The 25,653-nt window shown below is 42.4% G+C and overlaps 2 protein-coding genes across 2 annotated transcripts in view; one reads left to right on the top strand and one right to left on the bottom strand.

Moving 5' to 3' along the window:
- C4H7orf50 (chromosome 4 C7orf50 homolog) overlaps nt 1–25,653 on the bottom strand; it is a 153,683-nt gene that overhangs the window by 53,559 nt on the left and 74,471 nt on the right. The gene's annotated exons all lie outside the window — the stretch shown is intronic.
- GPR146 (G protein-coupled receptor 146) overlaps nt 1–25,653 on the top strand; it is a 58,480-nt gene that overhangs the window by 8,507 nt on the left and 24,320 nt on the right. The window contains exon 2 of the mRNA XM_054180365.1: nt 19,908–19,949. The gene's annotated coding sequence lies outside the window, so the exon portion shown is untranslated. The remainder of the gene's footprint in view (nt 1–19,907; nt 19,950–25,653) is intronic.

The following is a 25,653-nucleotide window of genomic DNA, read 5'->3' as shown; positions in this document are numbered from 1 at the left end:
TGCACCTTTATAAGTCTGCCCAATGTAACTCCCATTAGGATGGCCTGATGCAGCAAACAGAGCTGACACCCATTGCTTCCTGCATCCCACCCAGAGCCTTCTGCACTCCTTGTCCCTTGCAGGCAGCCCTGGGCTGAGGAACAAAGGCTGAAGCCCCGTTGTGCTTGGCAAAACATACACAACAGAGAGTTCTTCAACAAGGTGGAAATGCTGCTCAGAGATTAAAAAATACAAACTAGATTAAAAGAAAAATAATAATCAAAGAATTAGCCACTATGCTGTTCAGTCCCCAAAGGTGACACAGCTCCTCTCATCCAAGATTTGTCACATCAGCATTTACATAATTTTACTAAGTATTTGGTATGTTGAATCACCACATCTAATGAGCAACGGGAGTAGACAGTCTGAATGCAAGACATGGTTTGAGTTTGAGAAAGAATGGTTTGAGTTGGAAGGGATCTTAAAGATCATCTACTTCCAACCCCCCCAACACCATGGGCAGGGACACCTCCCACTAGACCAGCTTGCTGAAAGCCTCATCCAGTCTGGTCCAAAATACTTCCAAGGATGAGGTGTCCACAGCCTCTTTGGGCAACTCACTTCAGTGTCTCACCACCCCTGTAGTAAAGAATTTCATCATAATGTCCAATCTAAATCTGCCCTGCTCTAGGTTAAAACCATTGCCCCTTGTCCTGTCACCACATGCCCTTACAAAAAGTCCCTCTGCAGCTATCCTGTAGGAGAGGACATATATGAAACCACCTGGACAGTATTCCCAAGATTTCTGCACACAGGATCAGCAGGAAGGCCACTAAAGATGACCTCCATGCCAAATGCCAGAGCTCTACACCTTCTGCACAATGTAAAGCTGAGCTTAGATCTAATGTAATTCTGCTGGAGAAACACAGTGAATAAAACTCCAAGCAGTGGGTAATGCAGTTTGCATGACATTCCTTGACTCCCAGCTGGTAGTTATTTTAGGGAATCTGACAGTTCAGAAAGGCACCATACTGTGTTTTAACTACTGTAATTAACATAACTAACAGTTCTGGTTGATGCTTTCTAATGTTTAGATGTATGATTCAACTCCAGCTGCAGCCAGGCCTTCTAAATGTCATGTGTTTTTTAGGCATCAGCAGAGCCTTGTATTACTACACTTCTAGGCTAGGCTTGGCCAAGGGCGAGATACTGTGGTTAGGAGATCTTCTGCATTCATTTATCTAATGACTACTCTGAAATGTAATTTCATAATTATCTTAAAGAGTCCTGCTGCTCTGAAGAAGGCCATGGGCCTCGTTTTTTAATGACCATGATACCTACTGGAAAATTCAAAAGGCACACAAAATGGGAGAGAAAAATACAAACCCTGCACACATGAGGCCCTCGCTGGCAAAATATATAGAATGTTCTGAAGCTGACAGTTTTATAACTCCAAATGGTTTCACAAATGAAATCCAAACAAAGGAGCAGAGATGTACTCTAAATCACTCAGCAATTGCTGCTTAGAAAAACCAGCAACCACCAACTCCAGCAAACAAAAAGAGCTGCTTTAAGTGAGCTTCAATGAACGGAAAAAAATGTCAGATTTCTTTTCTTCTTTGTTGTTGTTGTTTGTTCTTCTTCTTCTTCCAGCTTTGTTTTTCTATATTCTTGAATCTGTACACATCATGATTCAATTCTCCCTGACAAATATTGTATAACCAACAATCAATCACATCAGCTTTTTATATGTTGAGGGAAGTCAGATACCCAGTGATAAAACGAGTTCAGGCAGAGGGCATATGTTAAGCAGCTGTGAGTCCCTTTAAGCTGTCTGGATGCCTAAAAGCTTAATGTAATTACAGAGAGCTCTGATTTCTTCCTTTCCCACCTTACACTAGAATTTCCACATTCTAGATAATAGAAATTATTAACTTCTGGGGAGAAATGTAGTCACCCACTGACTGCAGCAATACCAACAGCATGCTTATAAGTTAGAGGTGGTGTATTTTGCTTACAGTGAAAGATTGCACAACCAAGTACTTCTGTTTAGGCTCTAAAGAAAGCTTTGCTTATGGATAAAAGAATCCCAGGTAAAAGTTTCAGACACAATTTAAACCTGCAGAAGTTAATACTGCTGCCAAAAGACACATTCTCCACTTTCTCCCACCTTTTCCTTGGGTTGGCACAAGTGTTTGTGTGGCCTTGTAAACTCATCTGGGTTAAAATTACCTCTCTATCCCCTCCCCTCCAAGGTTACTTTAAGCTCAAATAGGCTTAATTCAATTCACTGTGAATATTTCTTGCCAGCAAAAAGAGGAGGTGATAGAAAGGTGGAAGCAGGTGGTTAGGAAGCTTGTTGGGTCCCACTTCTTTGCAGCCTCTGGCTGAAGAAACTGTTGCTTAAAATAAATGCAAGTGCAAAATACATAATCTAATAAATAGAAGTGTAAAATATGTCCTGTTGCAGTGTGTATCCTGCCTTCAGCTTAGAGGGATGATGAACTTCAGCTTGTCAACTGAAAAATCATCACAGAGCTTTTGGTATTTGCTGCTTTTTAGGAGTGCCATGCATTGCATGGTTTGGGGCTTTCAGTTATTTCCCTCTCATTTCAAAATGACAGTAGAGGTCAAGTAAAGGCAGAAAATGTCATTTTTTTGCTTCCAAGGGCCTGAACTCAGGCTGTTCCTGTGAAGCATGAGGGTACAGAGCCTGGTTCTATTACCAAGACCCGTGACAACATTTTCAATGACCTCAGTCAGAAACTGCAAAAAATTAGACAAAGGAGGCAGCAGGGAGTGGGAACTGGTTTAGTAAAGAGGAACAAGAAACTGAAATGAGTCAGAAAAAATAATGTTTATGTGAAGGAGGAAATTGAAGGAGAACTGAAAGTACAAAGAGCAGGTAGTAGTTAAGTGCACAGGAGGACACTGGGGGAGGCAGGCGGGAGGCTCTGTGAAATAGTTGGGGTAGTACAGGGAGTGAAAAAAAAGCTTAAAGGGTGTGCTAAACCATGTGAAATACCACAAAGGGAGAGTGCAATGGAAGAAAGGGAAGTAAAGGCAAAAGTGAACGTGAGAAAAACCCTTGAGTACGTGAGTAATATGACCAGAATAGCTGTTCTATGTTTAGAGAGCTGGTCGAGAGTAAAAATGTCATAGAACAGTAGAATGCTCTAGTCCAACCCTCCTGCAGTAAGCAGAGTCATTCCCAAGTAGATCAGACTGCTCAGAGCACCATCAAGCCTGACTTTGAATGCCTCCAGGGATCAGGACTGCACCGCCACCCTGGGCAGCCTGCTCCAGTGTTCCACCACCCTCATAGTAAAGATCTTCCTCCTAATGTCCAGTCTAAGCCATCTTCCTCAACAAAGCACAGGACAGAGCAGGTAAATTCCTGCAAATGGAGAACAGGCAGCTCTCCCTGCTCATGGATTCAGACATGGATGCTTAATGAGAATGCTGGCCAGAAGGCAGCCACTATTTCTAAAAGTTGAGCAAAAAAATAATGAGGGAATCTTTTTAAATGTATGCTTTCCCCTCTGTGTTTTAGCCTCAGACTACCAATAAGGTCTGCTTCATATTTTTGTTATTCAAAACGTGGCAGGTAAGAATCAGTCTGTAGAAGGAATCTTTCCTTCCACACAGAGGGTGAGCATTTGCAATTGAACCAGGCCAGCAGCATCCTCAGGCATTTGGTCATTCTGAAAAAGGTGTTTTTCTTGCAGACACAGCCAAGGAAACTGAAAAACCTACCAGCAGATAGCAAGGATAGCAATGCAGAAATGTTTATAGTGCATAGAACGAACATTTTCACTCTACTTAAGGTATTAGTATAAAAGATAAGTCTCTCTCTGTACTTTGTCCTCTGATTTGTTCAGTTATTGTCTCCCAATGGAATGGAATGGAATAGACCAGACCAGGTTGGGAAAGACTTTTGAGATCGAGTCTAACCTATCACCCAACACCATCTAATCAACTAAACCATGGCACCAAGCGCCCCATCCGGTCTCTTCCTAAACACCTCCAGGGATGGTGACTCCACCACCTCCCTGGGCAGCACATTCCAATGGCCAATCACTCTGTTCTCTGGCTGCCAGAGCTGTTATTCCTTGAACCACAGCATTTAACTCTGAATCATAGCCAGGAAGCAAGCAGCCAGGGAAACAGATCAGCTCCAATTGGAGTTGTCAGGTTTTCTAGCCTTTTCAAGTTCTAACTGCAGTGAGAAGGTGCTGATTAGCTTCCTGCATTTGAGACTGAGTGAGAAAAATTCCCTTCACTTCCTGCCCACTGATCAGTGGCCAACAAACACCTCAGAACAAATTTGTCTGCTTTTGATGAAAAAAGTCACAGGTTTGCTTGCTAATTTTAGGACAGGTAATGGTAGCAGTCAGTTATGGAACTGCTCCAGTAGTTTAACATGTAATGGCTGAGTTCAAAATAACATTTCCCTTTTATTATTTAGCTATTAAATAAAGAAACACTACCAGCTAATAATAACAACCCCTACCTGTAACTTTGTTAAGATATCTAATCTAATAAAAAAATAAGTAATCATCACATACTACATAAATACATGACAAGAGGTGATCAAGGCAGTTAGAGAGCAACACACCGTGCCATCCTCTGTCCTTCCCTTTGCATTTCGTCTTGGAGCTGCAACACATTAGAAGACGTCACTCAGTTTATAGAATCATAGAATTGTTAGGGTTGGAAGGGACCTCAAGGATCATCTAGTTCCAACCCTCCTGCCATGGACAAGGGCGCCTCACACTAGATCAGGTTGCTCAGAGCCACATCCAGCCTGGCTGCAAAAACCTCCAGGGATGAGGCTTCTACCACCTCCCTGGGCAACCTGTGCCAGTGTCTCACCACTCTCATGGGGAAGAACTTCTTCCTAACATCCAATCTGAATCTACCCATTTCTAGTTTTGTTCCATTCCCCCTAGTCCTATCATTACCTGACACCCTAAAAAGTCCCTCCCCAGCTTTCTTGTAGCCCACTTCAGATACTGAAAGGACACAATAAGGTCTCCTTGGAGCCTTCTCTTCTGCAGACTGAACAGCCCCAACTCCCCTTAGTCTGTCCTCATAGCAGAGGAGCTCCAGCCTTCTGATCATCCTCGTGGCCCTTCTCTGGACATGCTCCAGCACCTCCAGATCCTTCCTGTACTAGGGGCTCCAGAACTGGACACAGTTCAGTGGGGTTTCACCAGAGTGGAGTAGAAGGGGAGAATCACCTCCCTCGACCTGCTGGCTAAGCAATCACTCAAAGCAAGCTGCAGTCCCCTGTTAAAAGTTAAACCCTAACAACCTTTCCAAAAGGCTCATTATTATGTAAACAGAACACACAATAATCACTGAAGTCTGTAACCTCACAGGGGATACACACCATAATGTGCTATACAGGCAGCGGAACGGAGCACAGCAATCTTAAAAATCATTTGAGAATTTAAAATCTTACTGCAAAACAACCCTGTAACTGGGTCTGCTTAAATCTCTGAGTCATAGGCCACGTGCAAAAATGTATTTCACGTGCCTGTGGTACACTCACATTACCAGCTACTTACACTAACTGCAGAAAAGGAGTTCACAGCCCCTGCTTCCAGAGCAGGAAAAGAAACTAGGATTAATGATTTAAATACTACCAGGATCATCATGTGGCACAGAGACAGAAGGATAAAACTAGACCCTAAATGAAGGGGAACACTTGTACCTAAGCTAGTTTAGGAGGAGACTTGATGGGGTGCTTGGTACCATGGTTTAGTTGATTAGATGGTGTTGGATGATGGGTTGGATGCGATGATCTTGAAGGTCTCTTCCAACCTGGTCTGGTCTGGTCCATTCCATTCCATCCCATTCCATTCCATTCTGGTCCATCCCATCCCATTCCATTCTATTCCATTCCATTCCATTCCATTCTTTGCCACAGCATTTCTTAGAGCACATCTGCTAACTCTCACGGAAGCACTCCTGTTCCTAAAGCATTTTCCATTTACCACTTGAGTCCTCACAGCAATGATCTGTTAGGAAGGGTCTAATCTGAGACCACGTTAAAAAAAATCTTCATATTTGGTGAGCTCAGTCTAACTTTTGTTCTGTGGTGACTGAAGTGGAAAGAGTCCTTTTAAATAAATCTGTTCTTTTTCTAAATAGATCACTAGCCAAATGGATGGCAAATATTTGTTCAACTGATCAGATATTGGATTAGGTTTAGAAAACAAATCAACCCAATGTTTGAAGAATTAGACATTTTGTACCTGAATGCTTTCTGTGTCATTACTTCTGTACCAATGACCCTAAGTACTTTGGTCAAAACAAAAGAGCTTTCTGAGGAAAATCAGGCAGGCAAATGTTTTTGCAGCACTACACCATTTTGGTCAAAGGAATAAAATCATTTGACAGTGGAAATATTCATGCTAAAACCCATGCAAACCTTCTGACAGGCTGCAAAAGTCTAAAGAAGTGAAAAGCAGAATCATCTCGAGGTTTATCTTCAGTTTAGAACTGGAAGCATGATCAAAAGACTGAAGAGAAGTTGTTACTTGCAAATGAATAATTAACCTGGAGTGACCCCTAAAGTGCTCAGCCTATAAATTTACTAGAAATAAAAGCAGGAAAATAACTTTCTAACTCAGTTCCTCTTGCAAGCAGTTGTCCAGCTTTTTAAGCATTTTCATCTATTAAGCATTTTTAATCTATTCCAAACTGTTTGTGTATCTTTTCCCTTTAAATAAAAAACTGCTTGAGATCCACATGGGGAAGTGTCAGAAACATAACCCATATAAAAGAGCACACAGATCTCTGAAGGCTTCTGAAATCCTTGACCCATACTAGAAGCCTTAAACCTTGCATTCCGTTCTTAACTTTTTAGAATAAGGTTTGTATTTGGATTTCAATCCAATTAGGCTTAATGTTCCTGGTACTGTAACAGTTTCACCAGGGCACAAGCCCTGTGAGGGGAGGCTGAGGGAGCTGGGGTTGCTCAGCCTGGAGAAGAGGAGGCTCAGGGGAGACCTTATTGCTGTCTACAACTACCTGAAGGGAGGCTGTAGCCAGGTGGAGGTTGGTCTCTTCTCCCACGCAACCAGCACCAGAACAAGAGGACACAGTCTCAAGTTGCATCAGAGGAGGTTTAGGCTGGATGTTAGGAAGAAGTTCTTCACAGAAGGAATGAATGACCATTGGAATGTGCTGCCTAGGGAGGTGGTGGACTCACCATCACTGGAGGTGATTAGGAAGAGACTGGATGGGGCGCTTGGTGCCATGGTTTAGTTGATTAGATGATGTTGGATGATAGGTTGGACTCAGTGATCTCAAAAGTCTTTTCTAACCTGGTTAATTCCATCCCATCCCATCCCATCCCATCCCATCCCATCCCATCCCATCCCATTCCATTCCATTCCTTTTCATAATTCTTTCCAAACCCTTTTAAATCATTGCTTCTTTGGAGAGTTACACAATTCAGTAGGACACCAAGGACTTCTCTGAAGTCCTTCAGCAGTTGCGCTGAGGGAGATGCCATTTGTGAATTCTGCTTTAGCATATGTTCAGTACATAATGTTATTTAAGTGCTGTACAATAAATAATACAGCAGCAAAAGCTTTCAGCACATTTGGAAGGCAAGCCATAAACCCACTCTTGTTTTGGCCAAAGTGCAAGAATTTACTTGCAACAAATGCTGCAATGAGGAAGGGACAAAATCCACTATAAAGAAAATGTTGTGTGGCTCTTTCTCCAGGGTGATTAATCAGAGTTTTAAAACCTGGACTATAAAACACCTAACTTGTTTGGTTAACAAGGTCTTTTCTAGCTGTGTTTCCATCTCACATGCTGGTTTCTGTATGACAGCCAGCAGCATGAGGAATAAGCCACAGCAGCACTTCACTACCACAGAATCCAGAATACAAAGAGCTCAATAGTAGGTGGAAAGTGGATTTATGCTATGAGTATAGACAATATATTTTACAGAATACAGAATTAACCAGGTTGGAAAAGACTTTTGAGATCATCAAGTGCAATCTATCACCCAACACCATCTAATCAACTAAACCATGCCATTAAGTGCTTCATCCAGTCTCTTTTTAAACACTTCCAGTGATGGTGACTCCACCACCTCCCTGGGCAGCACATTCCAATGGCCAATCACTCTTTCTATGAAGAACTTCTTCCTAACATCCAGCCTAAACCTCCCCTGGTGCAGCTTGAGACTGTGTCCTCTTGTTCTGTCACAGGTTGCCTGGGAGAAGAGACCAGCCCCCACCTGGCTACAACCTCCCTTCAGGTAGTTGTAGAGAGCAATAAGGTCTCCCCTGAGCCTGCTCTTCTCCAGGCTAAGCAACCTGTGGTTCCACAGTAATTAACAATTTGGGATAACTGTTCACAGAGTATTTGGCTTATGGTGACTCTCAGGCAGTGATCTTGCAGACACAAATTATTAGAAACTCTGACTGTAAGACAAAAATGGCTTTGCTGGAGCAAGCGATGGACGTAGCATCCCCCTTTAAAAAGCAATGATGGGTGAAGGTGTGAGTTGCAGTTCCCCCAGTTCTGTAAACTACTGGGGAGAGACACCTTTGACAAAGCTGCAAATATTCTTCCAATGCTCGTGGGGTACTCTGGTCTACACACACTTGCTTGGTGCAGTTTGTTGGTTGTTTCATGTTCAGCAGGTCAGGTACCAGGGAGGGTGGGAAGATAAACTGTGCCAGGGGAGGTTTAAGCTGGATGTTAGGAAGAAGTTCTTCATAGAAGGAGTGATTGGCCATTGGAATGTGCTGCCCAGGGAGGTGGTGGAGTCACCATCACTGGAGGTGTTTAGGAAGAGACTTGATGGGGTGCTTGGTGCCATGGTTTAGTTGATTAGATGGTGTTGGATGATAGGTTGGACTTGATGATCTCAAAGGTCTTTTCCAACCTGGTTAATTCTATTTTATTCTATTTTTCCTATTCAGTCCTTTTAGCTGCAAAATGAAATGCACCCAATGGAACACACACACACACAAAAAGAATTAACATCAGACATCCATTTCAAACATTACACAAGTGATCAAAGAAAAAAGGGAAGAAACCTAAAGCAAAGCTCCTTGCATAACAGACTGTGCATAAACTGTTGAGTCTTCTGAGTGGGATAAATACATTTCAGACTGTGCAGTAATGTGACATTTTAATGGTGTGAGAAGTATAAATAAAACTTCCTAAGGCCAGATAACAGACTGGGAAGTTTGCTATACCATTGAAAGGTCCAAATAAACAAATACACATCTCTCTTTGCCTGCCAGAAGTGGACAACACACCAGTCCTGGCGGTGGATGCCACAGAGTTGAGAATGTTGTCACTTCTTCTGGACAACGAAACAAACCCACAGAAACCAGCAGGAGAAGCAGCCAAGTTTAGCCACCATATTTGGGCATCATGAGCCTATAAATACACATGGAGCATCCAAACATGGCTACAATTGTCATTCCCCTTGTATGAAAATGATTAGTTATACTACACTGATGATATACTCTGAAACACTGAGGAATCAGAATCCATTTTCATGTAATAATACCAGAATGTGATTCCACGCTTTGGGAAGAACATCCTGCTGTAAACTTGCAGCAAAGATGTGTGCACTGCAGGCTTGATAATACAGATCCAGAGCATTATGCAGCAGCATCTAGTCCAATCCAGTTCCCAATGAGGGCAGGGGAGGAGGACACAGGAGGACACATACTGAGCTACGATGGCTTACACTGATAAAGGAGGTGGCTGGAACTACTCCTTGCATGAGTTCATTACATACTGTGAGCATGATGCTATCACAGAAGTGCTTAATAAGAAAGTCAACATCACAGATTCCTGTTATTTTGCTTGAGTCAAAAAAGGGGGGTGGGGGATCATTTACACTGAAAGCTTTGTCTTCATTCACATCACGAAGAGTACAACATAAAATATGTTATCACAGGAAAAGCATGTCACAAGAAAAACCTCTTGGCTTCATTTAATCTAAGAAGAGACAGAACTGGGTCAGTTTGATATACCATCATGACTCTGCTTTGTTTATCAACAAATGCCATGTACTACTGCCCATAACTCAGTTTTAGAGGGATATTACCCAGCAGTTTTATAATCAAGATCATTTTTACTACTGAAAATTACATCAACTTGGACAGGGATAACATTCAGCATTATCAAATGGGAGGCATCAGAGTTATGATTTCTAGGCACAAGTGGTAATTGGATTGGAAGGCAAAGTTCAAGAAAACAGTAATACTCTTGTGTATTAACAGAAGGCCCCTTCTGCTCCATAGTGCACTCCCCAAGGCCATTTCCTTCCTCAATATTAAAATTCTAATCAGCTTTCATTTCATCTACAGAAATTTATGACCTAGTCCCAGTTGTGTGTATAGCTTTAGAAACAAACAGACCTGGAACACGAGAGACCCAGCATGTTAGAAATTGTAATGCAACTACAGAAGTCTCCACACGCACAAGCGGAGAATGCTTCCGAGATGCCGAGTTCCACACTGTGCCACGCAATGAACGATGGCTGCAGCACCGCAAACGTCTTCATCTCTGAATGCAGCTGTGTTCATCACAGATGGGATGTTAAGATTCCCAGCTATCGAACACAGAGGAAACTGGGCCCACTCTAGGTGGAATGAAAATGGAGAACTGTAACCACAAGGAGAAATTCCTGGCAAATTTGTCTTAAGCAGCGCTTTCCAAAGGCAGGGCACTCGCTGCAAGCAGCGCGTCTGGTTTTTGTAAGCGCTGCCAGAAAACCTGAGCACGGTCTCCTAAGTGCTGCTGCTGAAATCCGTGCCTTTGGCAGGACCTGTGTTTGAGGACTTGCAGAATGCTGAAAAATAAGCTGTTGCTTCTACACACAGGGCAAATAGTTAGCTCAGTCACATCCTTAGCTGGCTTTTTTTCTTTTGCTCCCAAAGAGACATCTGACTCTTTAACTCTTTTTAACTGTCTTTTTAACTCGGACTTGAGTATCATGTCTCAAAATTAAGCCAACAGCAGGGGGGGAAAAAAAAGGGGGGTGGGGAAAGGAAATCTGGAAAACGGAAGGAAAGCATGTTTATTCTGCAAGGTAACACAGGGAAATGGCTAGAAGGGCACAATTATAAATCTAAATGCTTGAGTCTTCAAACAACATATTAAAACATCAAGCTGAAGCTTCAAAGGGTAACAACAAACCACAAGTCTGCAGGTATGTGTCTAGCCTTCGTGCCTGCACACAGCTTGAGAGTAGGTATTTATGTCAAAACAAGTGGGTGGGCCTCTGAGATCTGTGATGGAGCAATATCAACCACATCACTTCCTCCTCATTGCCAAACCTCAACGCATTCAACCCACCTCCAGCTTCTCTATCCATGAGCACTACAGCACTCACCATCCTTCCATCTGCCTCCTTTTTACAGTCCTGCCCTCCAGCTTCTCTCCATCCATGAGCACTACAGCATTCATCATCCTTTCTTCTGCCTCCCTTTTACAATCCTTATCTCCAGTAAGAGGACACAGTCTCGAGCTGTGACAGGGGAAGTTTAGACTCGAGGTGAGGAGAAAGTTCTTCACAGAGAGAGTTGTTAGGCATTGGAATGTGCTGCCCAGGGAGGTGGTGGAGTCACCATCCCTGGAGGTGTTCAAGAGGGGACTGGACGTGGCACTTGGTGCCATGATCTAGTAGTCATGAGGTCTTGGATGACACGTTGGACTTGATGATCTTTGAGGTCTTTTCCAACCTTATTGATTCTATTCTATGGTTCTATTCTATTCTATTCTAATGTTGAGCAGCAACAAAAGACAGGCTTTTCTGTTGCTCTCTGTCCCAGCAGCAGGTTAGCTAGGAAATAATCCCATGGCATCAAGAATCTACCAGAAAGGGAGGCAGTGCTGACATCCCAGCTGCAGCTTGTCAGGATATGGTCATGTTCAGATAGGCCAGCTGCTCAGCAAGAAGGTGCCCCTGTTCAAGTCAGCTAGTGAGCCAGGAGGCACACATGTTCCCTCTCAGGGAGCTGCTTGGCCAGCAATGGGGCCACTGTGCCCAGCATCACCTGCTGCCTCTTGGCTGCTGGGAGGTGAGAGAAAGCAGACTCCTAGCTGTCAGCTCTGCAGGGCTGACTTAGAGATATGCAAAATATAGCCTTTGTGTGTGCCTCTGCGTGTGTGAATGTAAGCTGTGTAGGGGGAAGTGTAGGCTTGATCTTAGAAGTTCTTCACAGCAGGAGAGATTGCCCATTGGAATGGGCTGCCTAGGGAGGTGGTGGGGTTGGTGTCCCTGGAGGTGTTTAAGAAAAGACTGGATGAGGCACTTAGTGCCATGGTTTAGTTGATTAGTTAGGATTGGGTGATAGGTTGGACTTGATGATCTTGGAGGTCTCTTGCAACCTGGTTGATTCCGTGATTCTGTAAAGTCAGATCAGCCTACAAGGTTGGGACATGGAACAAGATGTAAAACTGGATGGGCTAAATCTTACAGTGACTAAATAATCTGCAACAACAATTGTCAACAGAAAGTGGATGGATGTCAATAAAAACTGTTCCAGCTGGTGATGTAAGCTCTGCTAAGGAATTCAGCTGACATCCCTGGGCCACAGCATTGCCGTCAGACATCAAAACTAGCTTTCAGATCTGGAAAAGCTCCACCGGCTTATATCAAACTCAGAACCAGTATACTGCGTCACTGGGAGAGAAGGGAAGCAGGGAGAAGGAAGAACAACCCCACTCAGTCCATGCAGTTGGGCAGCAAGTAGAACTGCAAATCCATCAAGGAAAATTGCACCTTAATTGTAAGGTCAGTTTCAGTATTCAACTGCAGTTTCCTCAATACTTCTCCAATCCCTAAGCCACGCCTGACAATTAGAAGCAACTCCCCAGCTGCCCCAGGACTGATCCACCCGTGTGTTATCTGAACAGAAATCTTGACCTCCCAAACTTATCATCATCATCATCCTGTACATGCTGTACTGGCAGGTGCTGCTGGGGCGACTTGTATTTCAGAGTGCAGCAGCAGTTCACTGATTGACCAACAGCTCTGAACTATATTTGGGTAAGCACCCCAGCTCTCACACTTTGCAGCTGAGACTCTCTGAGCATTTATGAATAAATAGAGATGAAAATTCACGAAATGCCACGACAAACTGGCAACTGTCGAAAGCAAGAGGAATGTAATCAGGTTGTGAAGTTTATAAGCTCAGCTGTGAAAGATTTCTACAAATTAGAGCCAGTAAATACTCTTCATTTATATACTGAGTACTGATAAAAACCTTGGAAGTTGATCCCTGATTTTTGGTGGCAATAGCACACCCTGACAATTTAGGCTGGCCTTCAGTGATGGGGTTCACGTGCAGGCATTCTTGGGTGATTTCCCATTTTTCATGCTATGTCTCAATTATTTTAACAAAAGGGGGGTTGTTTTTAAACAGGCTACAGCCCTGGCAAAGGCTCTTTTCCCATGTGTCCTTTTATTTTACATTTTTAAAGCATAGAATCATTTCAGTTGGAAAAGACCTTTAAGACGATCGAATCCAACCACTATCTAACTCTATCAAATATCTTCAGAATGTGGCACAGCATTTGCTCTGCCTGTTTAGTCTAGATTAAAGTTACTCTTAAAAAAAAAATCATTTAGAAATCCAAGAAATAATGCCCTGCTCCACTGATTTAACTCATCCATTTCACAGAAAAGTACAGGGCAGGTGAGGGGAGCTGCCACACACTGCACAACATGAACCTGTAACTGAAAGGTTCAGTGCCACATTGGAGTTAGCTGTCAGAGAAATGAAGACTTTCAGAATAGAATAGAATTTAGAATAGAATAGGACCAGACCAGGCTGGAAAGGACCTTTGAGATCATTGAGTCCAACCTATCATCCAACACCATCTAATCAACTAAACCATGGCACCAAGCACCCCATCCAGTCTCTTCCTAAACACCTCCAGTGATGGTGATTCCACCACCTCCCTGGGCAGTTACATGACAACGAGCCAGCAAGGAGCTCTTGTGGCCAGGAAGGCCAATGCCATTCTGGGGTGGATTAGAAGGGGTGTGATCAGTAGGTCAAGAGAGGTTCTCCTCCTTCTCTACTCTGCACTGGTGAGGCCACATCTGGAATATTGTGTTCTGTTCTGGGCCCCTCAGTCCAAGAAAGACAGTGAGCTGCTTGAAAGAGTCCATCACAGAGCCACGAGGATGATTAGGGAAATGGAACATCTTCCGTACAAGGAGAGACTGAGGGAGCTGAGGGCTCTTTAGCTTGGAGGAGACTGAGAGGTGACCTCATCAATGTTTATAAATATGTAAAGGGTGAGTCCCAGGAGGCTGGAGCCAGGCTCTGCTCGGTGGTGCCTAATGACAGCACAAGGGGCAATGGTGGAAGTTGAGGCATAGGAAGTTTCACGTAAATAAGAGGGAAATTTTTTTCACTGTGAGGGTGACAGAGCACTGGAACAGGCTGCCCAGGGAGGTTGTGGAGTTTCCCTCTCTGGAGATATTCAAAACTTGCCTGGATGCTTTCCTGTGTGATCTGTTGTAGGTGATCCTGTTGTGGCAGGGGGATTGGACTAGATGATCTTTTGAGGTCCCTTCCAGGCCCTGAAATTCTGTGGTACATGTAAAGGCACTAAACTGACACTAATATTTGCAGTGATTTTATTTCAGGAGAGTAAACACACAGGGCTACAGCACAGTAGCAAAGGCAGCAAAGCATTTGCCTCCTAGAAACACCAACTGAGTGATTACAAACCTAGGATTTGTGCAGATCTGTGCTATAATGGAGCATAAAAATACTAATTGAGAAGCATATCCAGTTAGGTTTCTCAGCCTTAATATTTTCTGGTGATTTGAACAGGGCCAGAGACTAAGATAAGCATCTTTACAAATCCAGTTGGCTTTACTTCAAATCCAAAAGCTTGTGTCTAAACTGCACAAGAGCAGGAGCCCACATAGCAAATTTTGAATGCAAAGCCAACCCAGTTCTGCTCATCATCCTCTATTCTGAACCCTGTCTGCAGCAAGTGTGGTTTTTCGGTGAGCTCACTGTCCTGCAATGAAATGCTGCACATTATGCAATTGTTTTTGTAAGATATTATTATTCAGAGCTACACTTACCTTAAGGATTATCTATCATTTCTCATTAACAAAAAACCAAAAGCTTTGCATTTCTAAAGTTTACACTAATTATTATCATTGGCACTGATGAGTTAGAAATTGCTTCCACCTCCTTTGCAGGTTTTAGGGTTTTTTTAACATCAACCTGGCAAGTATTTCCCATTTACCCCAGTGCAGATCAATTCAATTTGCACAGCAGCTCACACTTGGAGCAAGCAATGGTGTTTTCAAAACAAATACACCAAGTTAAAGCTGGGGGAGTTGTGCTTCATCTGAATCATACAGCTCCAGATTTCAAATCTAAGCTAAGGAAACAGAGGTTATGACATCCTGCAGCTGGGACAAGTAGTGTTCATAAAGCAATGTTAAATCAAGACCACTTGGCCAGTTCAGGGAGTTGCTTGGGTGGAAGTGAAAGATCCCATGAGAGCATTAGGGGGAAAAAAAAAAGAAAGGTTTTGGTGTCCTAGCCAAACGCCCTTCCTTCACTTAATGCTACCAGGGAGTAAGTTTCTTCAGAGCAAATGACTGTGGAAGGTTGCTGCCAAGTAATTGCTGCTGATTTACTTACATCCAATCAGAGAGAAGAGGAATTAAACACTTTGCAAAATACATGGGGGCAAGTTAATTACAAAAGGTCTTCCCATGCCACACAAATGCTGAGCAAGCAAGCTGCCACTTGGTCAGTCAGTTGTGCTGGGTGATTTGATTCACTGTGAGGTGCACACACAAATTTTAACAGGGAGAGTGGCAGGGCGAAGGAGCTGGGAGCTCCAGCAAGGCAGTGGTACACAAGCTGCTAGTAGGGACATATGCAGAGCAAAGTTTTGACTCCATCTGGGAATCTCAGGACAGAATAAAGGATTGGGGCTGGAAATGTTATTTTCCAGTCAGTATCTGGGGTTTTTTTTGCTACTCATTTATTGTTACAGTAAGCATTGATAAAATACTTAAGAGCTAACATTTTAATTTACAGCAGATGAAAAAAGAGAGTTGGTTTTCTAAGTTCTGTGAGAGGGTACTGGTGGCTGAAGCACAGGTACCACTCACTGCTTCCCTGAATATCAGAATAACTCTGACTGGAGCTTTTAGCTTGGGTTTTTGTTTGTTTGTTTGGGGTTTTCGGTTCGTTGGTTGGTTGGTTGGGGGGGGGGGGTGGGTGTTTTTTGTTGTTGTTGGTAGGGTTTTTTTGTTGTTGATTTTTTTGTGTTTGGTTGGTTGGTTTTGTTTGTTGATTGGGGTTTTTTTAAGCAGAGAGGAAGCATGAAACAGTAGTACTGAGAGGCAACTTTCACGACACTATCTGGATGCCAATGTCATGCTGTGTAAACGTGGCTTCACTAGACAATTGTTGAGAGCAGTGAATTCTGAATGTGATCTAGCGATAGGACTCATGCTGTTTGGAAGGAGGAAGGAAAAAAAAAAGGATGGAGTTGTGAAACCACACAAGGAAAACATTTTAGACTTGTTTGAAAAAGTCCAGTGTGAACAGTGATATATGGCATGGCCTGCAGATTTCAGCCTCTGGAGAATCCTGACAGATGGGGGGGAAAGAAAGGAAAGAAAGGGGGAAAGAAAGGAAAGAAAGGGGGAAAAAAGAGAAGAGAAGAGAAGAGAAGAGAAGAGAAGAGAAGAGAAGAGAAGAGAAGAGAAGAGAAGAGAAGAGAAGAGAAGAGAAGAGAAGAGAAGAGAAGAGAAGAGAAGAGAAGAGAAGAGAAGAGAAGAGAAGAGAAGAGAAGAGGAAAAAGGAAAAAGGAAAAAGGAAAAAAGGAAAAAAAAAAGGAAAATAAAAGAGGAAGAAAAGGAAGAAAAGGAAAAAGGAAGAAAAGGAATAAAAGAAAGAAAAAAAAAAGAAAGAAAAGGAAGAAGGAGGGGAAAAAAGACCTAAACTGTTGGCTTCCTAATTCTTAAATAAGATTATAAAATAGATTCCAACCTGAAAGGATAAAAGTGTTTCCACAGTAAAAAAAAAATATATATATATATTCAGATGCAGAATATAAGAGATTTTCCTTGCTAAAAGACAATCTGCAACAATGATTTATATCTTCTTCCACATTTCAAGTGGACATGACTGCCTGAACTAATGAATCAAGTTCAGTGAGGCCTGAGCTCTGCGGTATCCCCAGCAAAGCTGGTCTGGGGAAGGGAGTGGTAGTTAACTGCCTTCCTTTGGTTTGTGCTGGCAACACAAAGCTTTTTGCTTTAGAGTGCTTAATAGTCCAAAACACACTGAAATTAACTCCTTCATTAGCTATACAGCTGCTACTCCTTATCTCTTTCATTTTTCATAATTAAAGCGCTGCCAAACTTTCTGTTGTGATTCAGACTCGTGCATGCTTAATACAATCCATGATTTATGTTTGTTAGGATATTAAACACGGGCCTCATGAATAAAATTACACTTCACAGATGACATTTGAAAACAAGCTCCATTCTTCAAGCTATCTAGAAAACCCCATGCTCGTTCTGCCCATGCCACAACTTCATTTCCAGCTGATGAACCAGCTTTTTATTCCACTCGGGCTGCTTACATTCAAAAGACAGAAAACCAGTGGGTTCAGCTCCCAGCGAAACTGCAAACCCACTTTAAGCCTGTCACTACAAACCTTGTTATTCATCTCCACAGGTTCATGGATGTGAAGTGCAATGTGTAGAGCTCAGCATTTCAGTTATGATTCATGTTGTAATTTAATCCTTCCTGAAACATTGTTTACTACATAAAAAGAAGTTGTACTTCAGCAAGGAGAATCAGAAAGCAAGAAAAAAAACTCAGATCAACTCAGAAGAGCAATTGAGTCACTAAGGAGGATGGCAACAAGACACATATTATCCTTGAGAATCCAGAGTGGGTCAGCAGTGGCAAAGCTTCTCTGGGTGACCACTGTGGATAGAACCTTTCTCCAGCTCACCCCTAAGAGCTCTGTGAGCACAGAGCAGTCCTGGAAGAGCAGGTCTCAGTACTGCACCTTGCCATGCATATAACTAAGTTTGTGCAACGATAGCTCCCATGTGTAATTCTAGTTGTGCCCATAAATACATGGTTATGAGGCCACAGGCAAAAAGTAAGGCACTGAAGACCTGCATTAGTCAGGAAAAGCCATCTCCTATGGTCTTGTCTTCTCATGGCTGGAGCTTATGGAGCTCCAGAACGTATTACAGCTGCTGCACAGGGAGAGGTATCAGCCAGACCTCTTCACATCCACTACCGAAATCCTCCTTCTCACCTAACAAACACAGAAGAAAACAGCATTTTGTATCCATTTGCTGCTCTATTACACAGGGCAGCTGTCATACTAGGTCCTTGAACATGGCTTAAATTTGCTTGAAAGTACAAACAGAAGATCTGCTTTTTATTTGCATGAATTTGTGGCACGTTCATTCCTGCTCTTGAGCAGAGAGGCCAGCCAGAGGCTGCAACCAAACAGCCAGCCACTACAGCATACTTTCAAGACCACTAGAGTTGGTGTTAGGTGATTCCCACCTGCATGCCATGTCACAAATGCCCATTAGCCACAGAAATCCCTTCCTCTTCAGATCAAGACCACACAATAATAACAGTTTGTGCTTCCATTTACTATTCTTCATCAAAATACAAAACTAAAATTGCAAGCAAAATACTGGTTGCACTGTTTATTTTTCTTGGGTCCTTAAACACCAGCCACAATGTATGAAACAGAGGGCAAGGAGAGGCCAAGGGGAACAAGGCAGCTGGGTGGCTTTGACTGAAACATGGGGTAGGCAAAGACCAGAACCCATGCGTTCTGGGGAAGGGAAAACATGCACCAGAAAGAGATCAGATCTTTTACAGACCAATATTACACCTCAATAAAACTTTAATGGGCAATGATTAAAGTGGTCCAGGCTGCTCTCTTAAACCATTTTTTCCCCAAAGTATTCTGCTTACCTCAAACTTCAGTCGAAATTAAGTAGCCTTGAACTAGTTAATCCTTCTTTTTAAGGGGGGGGGGGGAAATCATGTATTCCTAAAAGTCATCTTGCTTTCCATATATTACTGATAATTTACTCTTTTAATACCTATCTATCTATATGCTGGAGGCTTTCTGTTGTGTTGGGGGTTTGGTGGTGTTTTTTACTGCATGGCATAGGGAAATTAGTGCATTTCTTCACTTTTCTTCTCCTTTAGGTATGTTGCATCTGCATACTGAAATCCTGGCTACAAATTCTGAGCAGCCAGATATATTATAATGTAATCATACAATACTTGCTCTTCCTACTCTGTTCCCCACAGCATGCAAAGGAGCGAATACACACTCAGTAAGCAGAGTGAATTAGTGTAACACTGTGTGCCAAACCCACTGCTTTTTACAGGCACAAACCAAGCTGACATTTATCAGAGTATCCTATTACATGATGAATATTTCATATCAGGACTGTTATGTGTCAGTTTTAAGCCACCAAGCATGACATTTTCTGTGAGGAGAAGGAAGCTACGCTGCTATTTTTAGATCAGTCCACAGCTTTTATGCAAGATCCTCAGTTCACCTCACAGTTGTAAATAACACCATCAACACCACTGTGAGGCATTAATTCTATCAACTTCTCAGCTACAGTCAGGTCAGTACATGCAGCAGTTCAATGCCAAACATCACCAACAATTATGTTGTTCACCTTCTGATGGCTGGATGAAAACATTGTATAGTGTAAATTCTGCACCAAGCATGGAGATGTAGGACAAAGAAGGGAAAAAAAGAAAGTGACCTGTATTTATCAGAATTGATTAGAATGTCTTTTCATTTCTTTCAACCACCTACAAACAACTGTTTCACCTTTTCTTTCTTTTTTTTCCTCCCAGTGGCTCAACTTCAGACTGACGTTCTCCTGGGCTGCACCTCATGTAAGTACAGCTGTAGCAATATAGTGTGACTAATACTGTGTACATTTATTTCATCAATGCACAACATAGTTGTCAATATTGGGACTTCTAGACCTGATATTTACTTCTGGGTTACTAAATCCTCACTGAAGAGTTAGTTTAGGCAAGCGACTTCCAAATCATCCTTCTCAAAGGTCACCAACTGGGTATCCTAAGCAGTCTCATACAAAGACACATCCAATTTACTACACCTTCCTAAGTTTGTGAAATCTGGACTTCATGGAAGTGTTCTGTGATCCTGAGGCACTCCAGGGCTTCTTGCCAGGTAGGGGAACCTCTGTCATCCACAAGTGCAGAAACAGACTGGAGGGACACAAAGGGAGGTTGTAGCCAGGATGGGGTTGGTCTCTTCTCCCAGGCAACCAGCACCAGAACAAGAGCACACAGTCTCAAACTGTGCTAGGGGAAGTTTAGACTTGAGGTGAGGAGAAAGTTCTTCCCAGAGAGAGTTGTTAGCCATTGGAATGTGCTGCCCAGGGAGGTGGTGGATTCACCGTCCCTGGAGGTGTTCAAGAGGGGATTGGACGTGGCACTTGGTGCCATGGTTTAGTAGTCATGAGGTGTTGGGTGACAGGTTGGACTTGATGATCTTTGAGGTCTTTCCCAGCCTTATTGATTTTGTGATTCTATGACATCAGCAATCAAAAGGATTAATGAGCATTATTTCTGCAAACTGTTTGCCAATGCATGGGAAGAAGGAATTGAGGCTGTCATGCTGTCCCCACCACCTCTACCACTGGGCCATCATCACAGTTAAAACTGCCTGAAATCTCACAGCCCATTTCAATGATTTTCATGCAGTGACAAGGGTTGATTAGGGAGAAGGAGAAAGACAAAGCCAACACCTGGTCAGTCATCCTGGGCTAACTCTACAGGAAAGACACACCTTTAAGAAAGCCAAACATTAAAAAGAAAGAGACACGAAACTCAGTCCTCTCTAAATGGTCAGTAACATCCATTTGAGCACTAACGGTGCAAATATCATCAACAGTCTGAAGATGTATTTGCATAGAGCCTGAAAAATGTGCTGAAGTGCCAGGGCTGGCACCTGCTCAGAGTGGTGGAAAGTAGGAGAGTTGTTCACCTCGGTCCAGTTAATCATAGAATCGTACAATCAACCAGGTTGGAAAAGACCTCAGAGATCATCAAGTCCAACCTAATGAGCAAAGATCTAAGAGCCAGGAATTATGTGAAGTTAGTGTCAGCTTTTGCCAGTACCAAGTGCTGCTGTGCAGCCCTCTCAAGTCACTTCAGCTTTTCACATTCTCCTGTGTACAGGGAATGCAGCATTTTTGTGCCCAGCGTCTATCTCCCCAGCGTTTCTTGCCAGTTTAATCATCCAGTCATAAATGCACCGGCCTCCTTTTTACTTTGATGAAGTACAGTCACTATCAATAGGTAACACTTTTTAAAAGCCTTATTTCAAACTGTTTGTGAAACAGGAGTTGAACATTTATGGAGCAGTTATTTTTTTTATGTCAGTTTACCATAGGGCCTCTTTAGCCACAAGCTTTCAGCCAGAGGCCCCAAGGCATTTTTGGGGAATGGAAACTTGCTTTTCTGTTTCGTTTGAGTTCAGCTCTTAACAAATTTCCAGCCTGCAGTATGTTTTTCATTAGCCTACATGGTGTTATAATAAATGATGCACTTCCTCTTTCATTTTACCTTTTTGTTGCTGTTGTTGTTGTTGTTTTAAACATGCAACCATTTTTCTGTGTCTGTTTTTTATTACTTTCAAATATACTCCAACCACACTAATCTTAGAGTCTATGTGTAAAAACAGAGAGGATCTCCTGAGTAAGATATCAGCTACAGCAAGACAAGCTTCTGGTTTAAATTCTTGACTGATGGCTGGTCATAGACCTGATACAGGCATGCAGCTCCATGGACAGCCATCCTTTTAGGGGCCTAGAAAAGACTCTTCAAGGTATACACCTGAAAAACACTTAACTGAGGGCTAAAAAGAAGAAAAGGTTGGTCTTATTGACCACAGGAGAGGGGTTGGAAGGGACCTCTGGAGATCATTGAGCCCAACCCCCCCTGCCAGAGTAAGTTTCTAAGAAGAAAACCCAAACCTAACATTTCAGAATTTAAGTCTCCAGCCTAAAAGCACAACTACTCACATTTAAATTGAGCCAAAGTTCTTTGTGCTGTCTTGTCTTACCCCAAACTAGTTTGGTGAGCTCTGCAGGAGGTCAAAAGCAAAGCAGAAGCCTTTAACATTGTACTCTCAAAGATCAGCCCTGAAATGTTTTCAAGGGATGTTCATCTCCTTTCTGGATACATTTCCACACATCTTTGCTAGTAATTTAACTCAACACATACATAAGACAGACACTGCAATGATTCAAGAGAGAGAAGGGGAGCATGTCAGAAGGGTTACAGGATTCCAAGCTCATACAAGCCAACCTCACTGCGTGTACCAGGGATTCCCTCACATCCCCCAGATCCACCCCATTGGTTTGTACATGTGCCACCTCCCCACCCACATAAATGCCAGGACTCCTTTCATTATCCACATCTCCCTCACCATTTACCCTTCTCCCTTTATCACCATGTATCTCCAACTTGCCCCCAGTCTCCTTTCTGATGCCTGCTAAGATCTATGCCCCCTTCATACTCATTTCTGTGTTATTCTAACAATCCCCCTACCAACTTCCTTCTCCTCACCAATTAAACACTTGGTTCATCTTTCCCTTAGGAAGTTTCAGCCTCCCTTCCTGCCAGATGAGACCATGTTCACTATGCAAAAAAACCCAAAACAACAAACCAGGAAAAAAGAAATCATTACTAATGTTTTCTGTTTGTGAGAGAGGCTGAGGTTCTCAATATGCTAATCTTGATTGTGAGGACAGCAGAGGTGAGATCAGACATGCTGTTATACTGGAAATCGTTACAGTGAGTAGGGATAACTGAAAGTATAGATCTGCAAAACTGAAGAGGCTGCTCTCCATTCCTCTTTTTGTCTCCAGTAGTTAAAATCAATACTTATTATCACTTACTGTCATTTATCATCCCCAGCTACCAAAGAAAGAAAAGAAAAGAACAAGACTTTCTATGCATTTTGTTTCAAGAACACTGAGAAGGTCTTTCAGAGGAGGAAAGCTGAGAGATAGGAGAAAGAGAATACGAACATTAGCTTGAACAGTACCTGAACAAAGATCAGTCCTGAATTTTAAGACATATCCCAGCAAAATCCACACAGTTGGGAAAAAAATACAGAAAACACAGCTCTTTCTCTAGGGTATACACATCTGGAAATCAACACAACATTCCCTCTGCTGACCCTTCCAAGAAGGAGCAATTCTCCACATGTCCCACTGTATAGATCTGCTTCTTTTAAGAATGTTTTAAATACAGTTGGTACACTCATTTATTTATTTTTTTTAAGATAGCCTTCTTTTTATATCTTTATATCTTACATGATTGTTAATGAGAATGTACTCCCAGGCACTGAAAACACCAGGAAAACTAAGCTATGCCAAAAAGAAGGGATTCCAGTCAAACATCATCATGTCTAGCACACTGTGTTTCATTTACAAATCTTTGATTTCTAAATGAATGGCAGTTCAAAGTACACATTAAACACAGATACTTTCTGCTTATGTATGTAGAGATTGTTAGAGATTAAGCCACTTTTAATTAAAGACTTAAGCAGGTGTCAGTTGGTGATACTCTTTGAATTTGGTTTGAACAGATACATGTTCCACGACTACCCAGCAGCATGCTTTGAATACAAGCAGAATCAAAGAGAGCTTCCTCAACAAGGCAAAGGGGGAAGCTGCTTTGTCAGGTGGTTTGAAGCTTGGTACTACTCATCTGTCATGTGTGCAGCATCGTGTATTTCGTTGGGGAAAGCATTCTAAAACACTTCCAAACAAACAAACAAAAGCCCTGCAAACAGCCCTGTGAGAGCCACCCCTGCTAATTTCAGTGGTTTTCTTCTGCCTCTATATATGCATCTAGCTATCCAATGTTAATTTGCAGTATTAAGGCCTAAACCAGGTAATTTAAAGGCCAGGAATGGAATTATTATTTCTAAGTGATTTTTCTCTCTCTGCCATACTGCAGAGCAGTAACAATATGAAGGGAACCCTGTTTCTCCATTACACAGAAGTCATTTCCTTTTTTAAAGGGAATCCAAAGATTAATTTCAAGCCATCTTGATGAAAATACCTTAATATTTACCTTCATATCTTGTTGTAATGTATACTGAATTCAAGGGAAGTGATTTCAGAAATTATCCTGGATGCTTCTCATTTCGAGATGTTAAATATTGGCTCTTACAAATTCCCATTATACATTGTCTGACAATATTTGCTGCCCTGGACTACAAGAACTGACTTTTAATTCTTACAGAGGTAATGATAACAAAGTTGGTGGAAGTTGGCCACAGGTGACATTTGAGAGTTTTATATTTGCTGCAAGTCCCTCCTTTCCAAGTCTAATTTCACATAAAGGAAGTGTACAAAATGGTTGGAACTGCCAAATGCATAAATTTTCTCAATCCTTTTTACCTCTTATATCATCAGTAATGGCTACCTTCCAATCTCCTAACTGTCTGTTAAATGATGGCAGTAAAACATCTCTGCAGTGATGTTAGAGCTGATGCCTGAGACAATGAAAGTGCACACACGGAATCCCAGAATTCTGTAACCAGTAAATCACAAACTGGAGTCCCAAAGCCAAGACAAGGCCATTAGTACAGCTGTGGGAAGAAAGTAAAGAGGGCAACAGCAAACCTCTAGTTGGCTAGGTCATGGCACAATGTGTAGAGGGTATCTGGGAGGATGGCTAGCACAGACAGGGGCAAAGAGCACAACTACCAAAACAAAGGATGCTGAGCATCTGGAGCTGTCATCTACAGGAACAAAGTACCAGCCTGCATCTTGGATGCTGGTTAATAGAAGCTCAGCATGACTGCAAAGTTTAAGAATAGCATAGGATGAAAGGCATGAAAGTACAATTCCTGGAGCTTCAAGTGATCCTGAAGGAAAGACTGAGAAAACTTATAAAGATCAGGTTTCTATCTTCAGATACTTTCCCCTACTTCTTTAGTATTAGCTGCAGCAATATTGTGCACAGAGAAATCTGAGAAACAGAAGAACAGTAGGAAGCAAGATCTGTTTGATGGCTTCAGCAATAAAGTATAATCTGGAGTAACTGCAAAGGCTTTTTGAATCTGAATATGTGCAGCAGTGCACCAGTGAGAGCTGTAACTGGCTCCTGAATTTGATCAGATTTTTGTCTGGAGACAGTGTGAGCAATCTCCCCTAGCTAGGAAGGAAAAACAAAGTCAGGTAAGATTCTTTTAGCAGCCATGGTAGGCAGAGGTTATTAAGTGGGTCTTTGTATAGCTGCTCCACTGCCAGTTTTATTTGCTGGGAGCTGCTGATGTAACTAACACAAAAGGAAATAACCATTTCTATGTTGCTTTCCTTTGCAAACTCTGGGCTGCCAGGAGGAACTGAGGGAATTCAAAAGCAGCTTCCCTTCTGTTGCTCTTTTGGGTGTTTCTCTTTGAAGTGGCACCCTGAGTGGCTGCTCATTCACCAGTTTTGTAGGTAGTCTTTAAAGCAATATCTTCCACCCTTTAAGCTTAAGTACAGAAACATACAATTAATTAAAGCGAGTTAGTGGTGTTATTATTTCATCCTTTTATTTC

Source organism: Dryobates pubescens, chromosome 4 (genome assembly GCF_014839835.1).
Source record: "Dryobates pubescens isolate bDryPub1 chromosome 4, bDryPub1.pri, whole genome shotgun sequence".
Classification (NCBI taxonomy): Eukaryota; Metazoa; Chordata; class Aves; order Piciformes; family Picidae; genus Dryobates; species Dryobates pubescens.
The sequence above is the reverse complement of the archived record's forward strand: the minus strand, read 5'-3'. Positions and strand labels throughout refer to the sequence as shown.